Genomic DNA, 15,141 nt, shown 5'->3' with positions numbered 1-15,141 from the left:
ATAATACTCTCATTATATTCACACACCGACTCTATAATACTCTCATTATATTCACACACCGACTCTATAATACTCTCATTATATTCACACTGACTCTATAATACTCTCATTATATTCACACACCGACTCTATAATACTCTCATTATATTCACACCGACTCTATAATACTCTCATTATATTCACACCGACTCTATAATACTCTCATTATATTCACACTGACTCTATAATACTCTCATTATATTCACACCGACTCTATAATACTCTCATTATATTCACACACCGACTCTATAATACTCTCATTATATTCACACACCGACTCTATAATACTCTCATTATATTCACACCGACTCTATAATACTCTCATTATATTCACACCGACTCTATAATACTCTCATTATATTCACACTGACTCTATAATACTCTCATTATATTCACACCGACTCTATAATACTCTCATTATATTCACACCGACTCTATAATACTCTCATTATATTCACACACCGACTCTATAATACTCTCATTATATTCACACACCGACTCTATAAAACTCTCATTATATTCACACCGACTCTATAATACTCTCATTATATTCACACTGACTCTATAATACTCTCATTATATTCACACACCGACTCTATAATACTCTCATTATATTCACACTGACTCTATAATACTCTCATTATATTCACACCGACTCTATAATACTCTCATTATATTCACACACCGACTCTATAATACTCTCATTATATTCACACTGACTCTATAATACTCTCATTATATTCACACCGACTCTATAATACTCTCATTATATTCACACACCGACTCTATAATACTCTCATTATATTCACACACCGACTCTATAATACTCTCATTATATTCACACCGACTCTATAATACTCTCATTATATTCACACACCGACTCTATAATACTCTCATTATATTCACACACCGACTCTATAATACTCTCATTATATTCACACTGACTCTATAATACTCTCATTATATTCACACACCGACTCTATAATACTCTCATTATATTCACACCGACTCTATAATACTCTCATTATATTCACACCGACTCTATAATACTCTCATTATATTCACACTGACTCTATAATACTCTCATTATATTCACACCGACTCTATAATACTCTCATTATATTCACACACCGACTCTATAATACTCTCATTATATTCACACACCGACTCTATAATACTCTCATTATATTCACACCGACTCTATAATACTCTCATTATATTCACACCGACTCTATAATACTCTCATTATATTCACACTGACTCTATAATACTCTCATTATATTCACACCGACTCTATAATACTCTCATTATATTCACACCGACTCTATAATACTCTCATTATATTCACACACCGACTCTATAATACTCTCATTATATTCACACACCGACTCTATAAAACTCTCATTATATTCACACCGACTCTATAATACTCTCATTATATTCACACTGACTCTATAATACTCTCATTATATTCACACACCGACTCTATAATACTCTCATTATATTCACACTGACTCTATAATACTCTCATTATATTCACACCGACTCTATAATACTCTCATTATATTCACACACCGACTCTATAATACTCTCATTATATTCACACTGACTCTATAATACTCTCATTATATTCACACCGACTCTATAATACTCTCATTATATTCACACACCGACTCTATAATACTCTCATTATATTCACACACCGACTCTATAATACTCTCATTATATTCACACCGACTCTATAATACTCTCATTATATTCACACACCGACTCTATAATACTCTCATTATATTCACACACCGACTCTATAATACTCTCATTATATTCACACTGACTCTATAATACTCTCATTATATTCACACACCGACTCTATAATACTCTCATTATATTCACACCGACTCTATAATACTCTCATTATATTCACACACCGACTCTATAATACTCTCATTATATTCACACCGACTCTATAATACTCTCATTATATTCACACACCGACTCTATAATACTCTCATTATATTCACACACCGACTCTATAATACTCTCATTATATTCACACGCCGACTCTATAATACTCTCATTATATTCACACACCGACTCTATAATACTCTCATTATATTCACACCGACTCTATAATACTCTCTTTATATTCACACCGACTCTATAATACTCTCATTATATTCACACGCCGACTCTATAATACTCTCATTATATTCACACCGACTCTATAATACTCTCATTATATTCACACACCGACTCTATAATACTCTCATTATATTCACACCGACTCTATAATACTCTCATTATATTCACACCGACTCTATAATACTCTCATTATATTCACACCGACTCTATAATACTCTCATTATATTCACACACCGACTCTATAATACTCTCATTATATTCACACACCGACTCTATAATACTCTCATTATATTCACACTGACTCTATAATACTCTCATTATATTCACACCGACTCTATAATACTCTCATTATATTCACACCGACTCTATAATACTCTCATTATATTCACACCGACTCTATAATACTCTCATTATATTCACACCGACTCTATAATACTCTCATTATATTCACACACCGACTCTATAATACTCTCATTATATTCACACCAACTCTATAATACTCTCATTATATTCACACACCGACTCTATAATACTCTCATTATATTCACACCAACTCTATAATACTCTCATTATATTCACACCGACTCTATAATACTCTCATTATATTCACACCGACTCTATAATACTCTCATTATATTCACACTGACTCTATAATACTCTCATTATATTCACACCGACTCTATAATACTCTCATTATATTCACACCGACTCTATAATACTCTCATTATATTCACACTGACTCTATAATACTCTCATTATATTCACACCGACTCTATAATACTCTCATTATATTCACACCGACTCTATAATACTCTCATTATATTCACACCAACTCTATAATACTCTCATTATATTCACACACCGACTCTATAATACTCTCATTATATTCACACCGACTCTATAATACTCTCATTATATTCACACCGACTCTATAATACTCTCATTATATTCACACACCGACTCTATAATACTCTCATTATATTCACACACCGACTCTATAATACTCTCATTATATTCACACACCGACTCTATAATACTCTCATTATATTCACACGGACTCTATAATACTCTCATTATATTCACACACCGACTCTATAATACTCTCATTATATTCACACGCCGACTCTATAATACTCTCATTATATTCACACACCGACTCTATAATACTCTCATTATATTCACACACCGACTCTATAATACTCTCATTATATTCACACACCGACTCTATAATACTCTCATTATATTCACACCGACTCTATAATACTCTCATTATATTCACACTGACTCTATAATACTCTCATTATATTCACACACCGACTCTATAATACTCTCATTATATTCACACCGACTCTATAATACTCTCATTATATTCACACCGACTCTATAATACTCTCATTATATTCACACCGACTCTATAATACTCTCATTATATTCACACACCGACTCTATAATACTCTCATTATATTCACACACCGACTCTATAATACTCTCATTATATTCACACACCGACTCTATAATACTCTCATTATATTCACACACCGACTCTATAATACTCTCATTATATTCACACGGACTCTATAATACTCTCATTATATTCACACACCGACTCTATAATACTCTCATTATATTCACACGCCGACTCTATAATACTCTCATTATATTCACACACCGACTCTATAATACTCTCATTATATTCACACACCGACTCTATAATACTCTCATTATATTCACACACCGACTCTATAATACTCTCATTATATTCACACCGACTCTATAATACTCTCATTATATTCACACGCCGACTCTATAATACTCTCATTATATTCACACCGACTCTATAATACTCTCATTATATTCACACACCGACTCTATAATACTCTCATTATATTCACACACCGACTCTATAATACTCTCATTATATTCACACACCGACTCTATAATACTCTCATTATATTCACACACCGACTCTATAATACTCTCATTATATTCACACGGACTCTATAATACTCTCATTATATTCACACACCGACTCTATAATACTCTCATTATATTCACACGCCGACTCTATAATACTCTCATTATATTCACACACCGACTCTATAATACTCTCATTATATTCACACACCGACTCTATAATACTCTCATTATATTCACACACCGACTCTATAATACTCTCATTATATTCACACGGACTCTATAATACTCTCATTATATTCACACACCGACTCTATAATACTCTCATTATATTCACACGCCGACTCTATAATACTCTCATTATATTCACACACCGACTCTATAATACTCTCATTATATTCACACACCGACTCTATAATACTCTCATTATATTCACACACCGACTCTATAATACTCTCATTATATTCACACCGACTCTATAATACTCTCATTATATTCACACGCCGACTCTATAATACTCTCATTATATTCACACACCGACTCTATAATACTCTCATTATATTCACACCGACTCTATAATACTCTCATTATATTCACACCGACTCTATAATACTCTCATTATATTCACACGCCGACTCTATAATACTCTCATTATATTCACACGCCGACTCTATAATACTCTCATTATATTCACACGCCGACTCTATAATACTCTCATTATATTCACACCGACTCTATAATACTCTCATTATATTCACACGCCGACTCTATAATACTCTCATTATATTCACACCGACTCTATAATACTCTCATTATATTCACACACCGACTCTATAATACTCTCATTATATTCACACCGACTCTATAATACTCTCATTATGTTCACACCGACTCTATAATACTCTCATTATATTCACACACCGACTCTATAATACTCTCATTATATTCACACCGACTCTATAATACTCTCATTATATTCACACACCGACTCTATAATACTCTCATTATATTCACACCGACTCTATAATACTCTCATTATATTCACACCGACTCTATAATACTCTCATTATATTCACACACCGACTCTATAATACTCTCATTATATTCACACACCGACTCTATAATACTCTCATTATATTCACACACCGACTCTATAATACTCTCATTATATTCACACCGACTCTATAATACTCTCATTATATTCACACACCGACTCTATAATACTCTCAATATATTCACACCGACTCGTTCATATAAACATTTACATCACATTAACTCATCATGATTTTGGAATTATTTTTATTAAATGGATCTTTTTTTGCAAAACAATCACTGAAAACTGTCACTATGAATTATATACAAAATATTAACTATAAAAGAAATGAATTAAATTTAAATGTTTACTTCACATAAATCACAACCCGGCCATCAGAAGGTTTACATTCAGCCGCTGTAACACTGTACAGACGTACTGTACTTTACTTAATATATATTCATGCATGATTTACACTGTAGGGCCAGCATTATATATTTACATCACTATATATTTACATCATTATATATTTACATCACTATATATTTACATCACTATATATTTACATCATTATATATTTACATCACTATATATTTACATCACTATATATTTACATCATTATATATTTACATCACTATTTATTTACATCATTATATATTTACATCACTATATATTTACATCACTATATATTTACATCACTATATATTTACATCATTATATATTTACATTATTATATATTTACATCATTATATATTTACATTACTGTATATTTACATCATTATATATTTACATTATTATATATTTACATCATTATATAGGTGTTGGGAAGAAATTCATGGAAAATAATGATTAATAAGTAATAAAATACAGGTTTTCTTCTATTAACAAACTCAATTTTTCTAATTAAAGTTAAATAAAAGTCTAATAATGAATAATGATCTCCTTTAATTCAGCTTTATTTCAGTCCAGATCGTGTTGCTGAAGGTGAAACAAACCGAGTCCGGGTGATTCGGGCGTCAGACATGAAAATGATTGAGCACAATAGGGACGACGCACAAACACACACACACACACACACACACACACACACAGCATAATGAACAAATTCAGCATTAAGCTATGTATATTTATTTTAGTTAAATGAATGATGTAATCAAAGATGTTGCAGAGGTTTTTTTTTTACGAGTTGAGCTCGTCCCATGTTAACATTCTCTCTACAGTTCAGGAGTGTTAATGACATCATCAGGTAACACACCAGTGACATCACTCAGTGCTAGGCAGAAATAAAGAGTGGAGGTTGATTTAAACATTAAAGAAGAGTGCAGGAGAGGGAACGTTCAGATTTTTGTACTGAATCAGATTGATAAATAAATAAATAAATAAATACTTTATACAATGAGATTTAAATTTCTCTTAACAAACTTGACAGTTAAAAATGATTGAGAAAGAGAACGTGGTGTTTCAGGAATCTTCTCTGTTCTTCATGTGAATGATCTGTTTATTATGAGATGTTGACGTGTAGACTTTAGACCAGACAATACAAACTTAAATTACCAACTTGAACTTAAAAAGGCTCTGGAACCATTTTGCTGGCAAGTTACACATTTACATTTATTTATTCAAAATAATCTTTTATAAAAAGTGAGCACCGAATTGGTCTCGCTCGGATTTCAACTCACAATCAGAGCCTAACCCACCGACCCATCACAGCCTTGTGTGATAAATATTACATACACGCAGTGTTTACGCTGGACGAGGCTGGGACGAGATTATTACACTTTACATTATAATGATTTAAATAATGAAATTATTGCATTTCCTAAGAAACAAACACACACACACACACACACACACACACACACACACACACACACACATCTCCAACATCACCACAGACCCGGTGGGGATTTATAGAGAACTCTGAGTAGCACATTAAAAATATATATAGTTTATAATCCACACTATGACTCTGATGATTTAACACGGAATCGTTCCGAAACAAGTTACAGAGACACGATGACTTCAACTGATACCTATAACTTCACACGCTGCAAACATGTTTAACTCAAATCATTGTTCCTCAGCATTACTGTTTCATATAAGTCGATGAAAAACGTGAAACAATGATGGGGTGATGGTGAGATATTCATCAAACACATTTATATAGATCCTCCAGTCGGTCTGTTTCTGTTCCTCAGGTGAAGCAGAGACAATGATGGAAGGTCTGAAGACCTCGTCACATTTACATACAGAGACAGGACAGGATTTATCATTGAAACTGTGAATAAAGCTGAATAAAGTATAAAGAGACTTTAAATATGTCGTCAGTTTTATACACACAAGTGTTCGAGCTGTAAAAGCTCGGACGTCTGTGAGAAGTCAAGTGTAAAATTTCATTTTCAGTTTATGATAATGAAGTAAACGAAACAGACTGGGCGATGATGAGGGGAATTTGCGGTATTAAAGCTGATAACATTCTTAATTTAGATTAAAATGCCGTGCAGCAGGAGGAACCTGTACTGCAGGAAGTGACTGTTGAGCCGGGGTTGTTGTTGTTGCTGCTGATAAAGTGAAAGGAACCGATGGAGCAGTGGGTCAGGCGAGGACACGATAACGTCGATGTTACTTTAGCACTGTGTATAGGCATTATAAATCCATCAGGAAGTGTTAATATTTAAACTTCAGAACAGTGAAGCGAATAAACATATTTCTGTATTGTAGTGATGATGAGTAAGGGACATGTGCAGCTCGAAATTAAAAGACAAAACAAAGATTTCCACAGTAGGAATTCATTCTTTGTGCCTTTTATTTTAAATAAAATGCTAAAGGACAGTGCAAGTCATTTATTTTCAACTGTAAACACAACGAGACTCCATCATAAACCACCTCTATATAGAACGATGGTGTTGTGTTAACGTGCACTTTATCATGTAAAAAAGTAAAATACTGAACATGTAAAAACCTTAATTTGTTATACACCATGGAGTATTCATGTAAACAAAGTCTGTATAAATCTCTGTCGTATTTGATTATTTCTGCAGTTTTAGTGAAGCTTTATCAGGTGTAGTAGTGTGCATGTGTGTTTTATCGGTGTGTTTGTGTAGTGGACACTGAAACAGAATTACAGGTGTTTAACATGTGGTTTTCTGAGGTATTTAAACACTTTCTTATCAGTATTTATATAAAACATGCAAAAAAATAGTGTGTGTGTGTGTGTGTGTGTGTGTGTGTGTGTGTGTGTGTGTGTGTGTGTGTGTGTGTTATACACCCTAAAAAAAACTCTCTTCAAAGAAAATGTCTGCTCTGTTTGGAGGGTGTGTTCACACGGCCTGTTGTTATGGCGTGTTGTTGCGGTGTCTCTCTCTCCCAATAGCAGCACAGAGTCGGCAGTGAAAAAGCGCTGCGTCATCAGTTACTAGGGAGAAACTGCAAGAGCAGGTGAGAACCGAAAGTGTTATAGTGATGAAGTCATTAGACCTGTTCTGGTTCATTAGTTTGGGTTTCCCCATTTATAATTTCTCACTCTTCACCAACAGAGCGGTACCAATTAATACATCTCATACCGGGCCTGAGAGAGAGAGAGAGAGATAGAGAGAGAGAGACAGAGAGAGAGAGAGAGAGAGAGAGAGGGAGAGAGAGAGGGAGAGAGAGGGAGAGAGAGATGGAGAGAGAGTGGGGGGGGAGAAGGAGAGTGAGAGAGAAACTTCACTAATCAGAATTCTTTGTTCTCCATGAAAATAATCCGAGTGTTGCTGCTGATTCAGTTCTTTAAGTGTCAGCGTCCCAGAACTGCATCACGGCAACACAGCTGAGTTACACACATCTCCTACACCGCTACACACCTCTCCGACACCGCTACACACATCTCCTACACCGCTACACACATCTCCTACACCATTACACACACCTCCTACACCGCTACACACATCTCCTACACCACTACACACATCTACACCACTACACACATCTCCTACACCGCTACACACACCTCCTACACCGCTACACACATCTCCTACACCACTACACACACCTCCTACACCTCTACACACATCTCCTACACACTACACACATCTCCTACACCGCTACACACCTCCTACACCGCTACACACACCTCCTACACCACTACACACATCCCCTTCACCACCTCACACACCTCCTACACCACTACACACATCCCCTACACCACTACACACACCTCCTACACCGCTACACACACCTCCTACACCGCTACACACATCTCCTACACCGCTACACACATCTCCTACACCGCTACACACATCTCCTACATCGCTACACACACCTCCTACACCGCTACACACCTCCTACACCGCTACACACACCTCATACACCTCTACACACATCTCCTACACCACTACACACATCCCCTACACCACTACACACACCTCCTACACCACTACACACACCTCCTACACCGCTACACACACCTCCTACACCGCTACACACATCTCCTACACCACTACACACACCTCCTACACCGCTACACACATCTCCTACACCGCTACACACACCTCCTACACCACTACACACATCTCCTACACCGCTACACACATCCCTAAACACCGCTACACACATGTCCTACACCGCCGCACACACCTCCTACACCATTACACACATCCCCTACACCACATACACACATCTCCTACACCGCTACACACATCTCCTACACCACTACACACATCTCCTACACCACTACACACATCTCCTACACCGCTACACACCTCCTACACCGCTACACACATCTCCTACACCGCTACACACATCTCCTACACCACATACACACATCTCCTACACCGCTACACACATCTCCTACACCACATACACACATCCCCTACACCACTACACACATCTCCTACACCACTACACACATCTCCTACACCGCTACACACATCTCCTACACCACATACACACATCTCCTACACCTCTAGACACATCTCCTACACCGCTACACACATCTCCTACACCGCCGCACACCCCCTACTACACCATTACACACATCTCCTACACCGCTACACACATCTCCTACACTGCTACACACACCTCCTACACCGCTACACACATCTCCTACACCGCTACACACATCTCCTACACCGCTACACACATCTCCTACACCACTACACACACACCTCCTACACCTCTACACACATCTCCTACACCGCTACACACATCTCCTACACCGCTACACACATCTCCTACACCGCTACACATATCTCCTACACCGCTACACACATCTCCTACACCACATACACACATCTCCTACACCGCTACACACATCTCCTACACCGCTACACACATCTCCTACACCGCTACACACATCTCCTACACCGCTACACACATCTCCTACACCGCTACACATATCTCCTACACCACATACACACATCTCCTACACCGCTACACACATCCCCTACACCGCTACACACATCTCCTACACCGCCGCAAACCCCCTACTACACCATTACACACATCTCCAACACCACTACACACATCTCCTACACTGCTACACACATCTCCTACACCACTACACACATCTCCTACACCGCTACACACATCTCCTACACCGCTACACACATCTCCTGCACCGCCGCACACCCCCTACTACACCATTACACACATCTCCTACACCGCTACACACATCTCCTACACTGCTACACACATCTCCTACACCGCCGCACACACCTCCTACACCGCTACACACACCTCCTACACCGCTACACACACCTCCTACACCGCTACACACATCTCCTACACCTCAGTATGATTATTTTATAGGCTACTTTTCCACAGGAGTCAGGTTGATTGTCCTCACATACACAGTTTTTCAATTTTCCCTAAAATGGCTGAGACACAGTCGGGATGTTCAGCTATTGGAGTAAAAGGCCTTGAAGAACTTGATTGTTGGAGTTCCTTTTGTTTTTGCTGAAAATTAAAGTGTGTGCATACAAGCGAGGACATGAAGATTGTGCTGAATCGTGACGCTTCAAACTGCTCGTTTCTGTTTGATAGAGTAATGGAACACACACACACACACACACACACACACACACACACACACACACACACACACACAAACACACACACAGGGCAAATTATGAGTCAGCACTGTTGGAAAATCCCTTCAATTCCAGAAATACACATTCGCTTTCGATACATTACGATGGTAAAGACCTCCATCTGCTGGTGCACTGTGTTACTGCACTCACGCACTACCTTCATTACAGTTTGCACACTTTTCTGAAACTATGGTTCCTTCTCTCTAAACTCTCCTAGGTCCTCTGATCATTGGGAATGGGGATTTATGCAGGGTATCACAGAAGATGATAACGTAGGCAGTATTGTGAGGACCAAGAGTTCCGCGATGATGATGAAGGACACCATTCTGACTAATGGCTGCATACACTGTGATGTTCCCACCACACTGACCAGGGACATGGATGATGGCGCTTTGTGTCCTTTGAGTTTTCTTCCTCTGCATCTTGTTTTGGTGAAGTTAAAGCCTTTACATGGGCGTAGGTTTGGTCTCAGTATTGGTAGGGACACCCACCCACCCACCCCGGACAAAAAAGGACTGTTTAATGTTGACAACCGACTGGTTTATTAAAATATAACATCTATATTCACATTAAGATCTGTATTTACATTTAAATACAAATTATACAAAGCAACAGATCAAAGACTAAATAAAGTAAACTATGGCATTACTTGTTAACGGAAAAGAGAGAAAAAATGTTTTGTATCCAACATCAACATTCTTCATGATAGTCCTTGGTGTCTATTTAAACAATCCAAACAGATGCCTAGGTCGGCGATTGACATATATGAACTGTTGGCAAATATCTTTAAGATCTACTTGGTCAAGGTCCTCTTGATGTACCTGGCATACAGCTACATTATATGAGACATGGTAGCTCTGAGCCAAGTTTTCAGTCTTTTGAGTGCACTAACGCTTCGTTCTGCTTCAGCCGAGGCCACAGGGACGACTAACAACACCCTAACAAGCTTCTCAACCTCACTGAATAAGCCTCTTACCCCACTTGGCATTCCTCTTAGGGTATCTGCAGCTTCGCTACTAGACATTCTTTGAGAGAAACATTGGCAGAACCTTCAAACTATCTTTGTTTATCTCTGGATACTGTCCAATGACATCATCAATTTGCAGAGTAAGGAGAACATTCTCAACTTTTTTCAAGATCTGCAAGTCTGGTTGGTTAAACCGTTCTTTGAATTGAACCTCCAAACTGACACAGAGGTTTCGCTGTTTTGGTATGCGCCTCTGATATTGCCTGTCCAGTCAATAGCCCCTTGAATTTCCCTGATTGGTTGCTAAGAGTTCCAAGTTCATGGACCCACTGTAATGCGTCACGTACGAGGGGAGAGGCACTGCGAGAACATTGTGTTATAAGATTTACACAATGTTCACCACAATGTACATACAGAGCCAATGTCTGTTCCCTCTTCAACACTGCCTGTGCCCCTGAGCACTTCCCTGCCATATTAGCAGCGCCATCATATGCCTGACCTCATAAGCCTGAATATTCAATCTCAGGAGCACATCAATGGCTAGTTTGGTGATCTGCTCACCAGTTGTCCCTGGCACCTCATACAATCCCACAAAGACTTCCTGTAGCACCAGGGCTTGGACCACATATCTAAAACACATGGAAATGTGCTCTTTCCCCAGTATATCCCAGTGCCATCCATTATAACTGAAAACTGAACCACCGGTATGGACCTGATTGTTGCTGCAATGCCTCTGACAGTTGTGTTACCAAGCAAAGGTTAAGTATTCATTTTGGCACTGTGGACTGACATAATCACGGCAACGGGTGAGCCAAGAGGAAACAACAGGGTCATCATTTACAAGTAACTCCACAAGGTGGTACAAATTCCATTCATTTGACTCATGCCCTCGAAATGCTACTCCCTGCCTAGCAAGATACCTTACAGCACCCAGTATTTTCTCCAGACAGTGCCTCGCCTCTTCCTGTGTTTTAGCCCATGCACTTCATATTTGTGTGTGAACTGGAGTTTGCTCCTGGGATGGTGGTGTGCTTTGCTGGATTGGTGGCGACTAAAGCTACCTGTGGCATTCTTCCAATTATTGAAACCCTTCGTGCAGAAGGCAGGGTCATTCTTTTTCCCCAAAGTGGTCTTTTTTACGGTGTATGCTTTGACACTCTCAAAACAAAGAACCTTTTTCAGTGTTGGACTGGAGTGAAGTAATGAATGCTGACTGTACCAGTTCGCCTGAAACCGCTACATCCTGTCTGGAAGTTGCAGTACTTCGATGAAGTTTGGATCAGGCTGGTATGGTTTACTCCTCATATCCATGACACTGCTACACCGACCTGCTTCAGGATCGTCCTCACTCACACTGACCAGCTGCTTCTCCCTCATGCAGACAAACTCATTCGTTAAATCATGACATTTTCATGGGATTTCTAGACTAAAATTCAACTCATCATAATTTCGTATTCACACCTATTTTATGTTCCAGCTAGCAACCCGACTGCTAGCCTGCAGATGACAGAAGCCAGGGTTAGCTTGCTAGTTAACGGTTAACTAACATCAGTTGACATTACTTTCCGCAGTGCAAGGCTGCTGACGTTTGGTCGCTGACAGGTTTTCATTTTAAATCAATGTGGCTACTGGACGCTTACGCTTTGTGTGGGGAAAAGCTCCTCATGACTCGTCGTTGTTCTGGTGGCATGATATCTACAAAGTACAAAACGTGTTGTCATGGGAAAAATACTTTCTGCATGCTGTGCCATGCAGGCAATAGAGTTAAGGGAGTAAAGTCATCTGAAAGACTACATTTTCACCCATGCTTGAGGTATGGACTGACAGCCTTGATAACTTAGTTAGCATTGTCAGCTGATCAGCCCTCGCCTCCGTGTCTGTACTCTACACTGACAGCTCGATATTTGCACGGACAGTGAGCCCTCAGATAGCCCCTCCCCCTTCCCTTTCAGCCAATCAAATGCTAGCATGCCTAAATCCTGGAGCTTCTGGGACAATATGTTATGGAAATGACACGACTCCAAAGATAATGCGAACGAGTTCACGCAAATATTAGCATGGACAATTCTGCCCTCCCAGAATATTGGTAGGGACATGTCCTTACCGTCCATATGCAAACCTGCTGCAGAGCATCATGATTTTATCTACGTGGATGACATCATGATGCTCTGCAGCAGCATCTAGTTCCAAAAACAGACGAGACAAGACATTATTGTATGACAGCGTGAGTACAGATAGAGCAGTCAATATGTAGCACGATGCACTGGATCTCAGTACCAGTGACAGCGCAGTGTAGGGTACCTGTACTCTACACATTCTTTCACGCTGTCAGAATTTCATTCATATGCTACTCTGTACAGCTGCTTCACACCTTCAGGCGTTTCAGGAGATGGCTAAGAGCAGATAAATCCCCCGTTTACGCTACTGAACGTTGTGTTGTCATTGATGATGTGGTTGCAGTTGTTGTAAATGTACTCTCACTCCTCTCTCTCTCTCTCACTCCTCTCTCTCTCTCTCTCTCTCTCCCTCTCTCTCTCACTGATGTGTAATGTGGAGAAACGATTGTTTTACAATTGCAAACCAAGTGTAAAACAGATAATGTTCTTGCAGCTAAAGATTAGGTGCACGAGTTACTGGTTTCACTGAATGGGCCACTTTTAATGCGTAAACAACTTAACAAAAGCTAACACAGCCCACTGTTAATGTTAATTAGTGAAATAGAACACAGGCCTGTCAGTGAACTAGAACACAGCCCTGTAGTGAACTAGAACACAGCCTGTTAGTGAAATAGAACACAGCCCTGTAGTGAACTAGAACACAGCCCTGTAGTGAACTAGAACACAGCCCTGTTAGTGAACTAGAACACAGCCTGTTAGTGAAATAGAACACTGCCCTGTAGTGAACTAGAACACAGCCCTGTAGTGAACTAGAACACATCCCTGTAGTGAACTAGAACACAGCCCTGTAGTGAACTAGAA

The sequence above is a fragment of the Ictalurus punctatus genome, chromosome 22, assembly GCF_001660625.3.
Source record: "Ictalurus punctatus breed USDA103 chromosome 22, Coco_2.0, whole genome shotgun sequence".
Taxonomy (NCBI): Eukaryota; Metazoa; Chordata; class Actinopteri; order Siluriformes; family Ictaluridae; genus Ictalurus; species Ictalurus punctatus.
The sequence above is the reverse complement of the archived record's forward strand: the minus strand, read 5'-3'. Positions refer to the sequence as shown.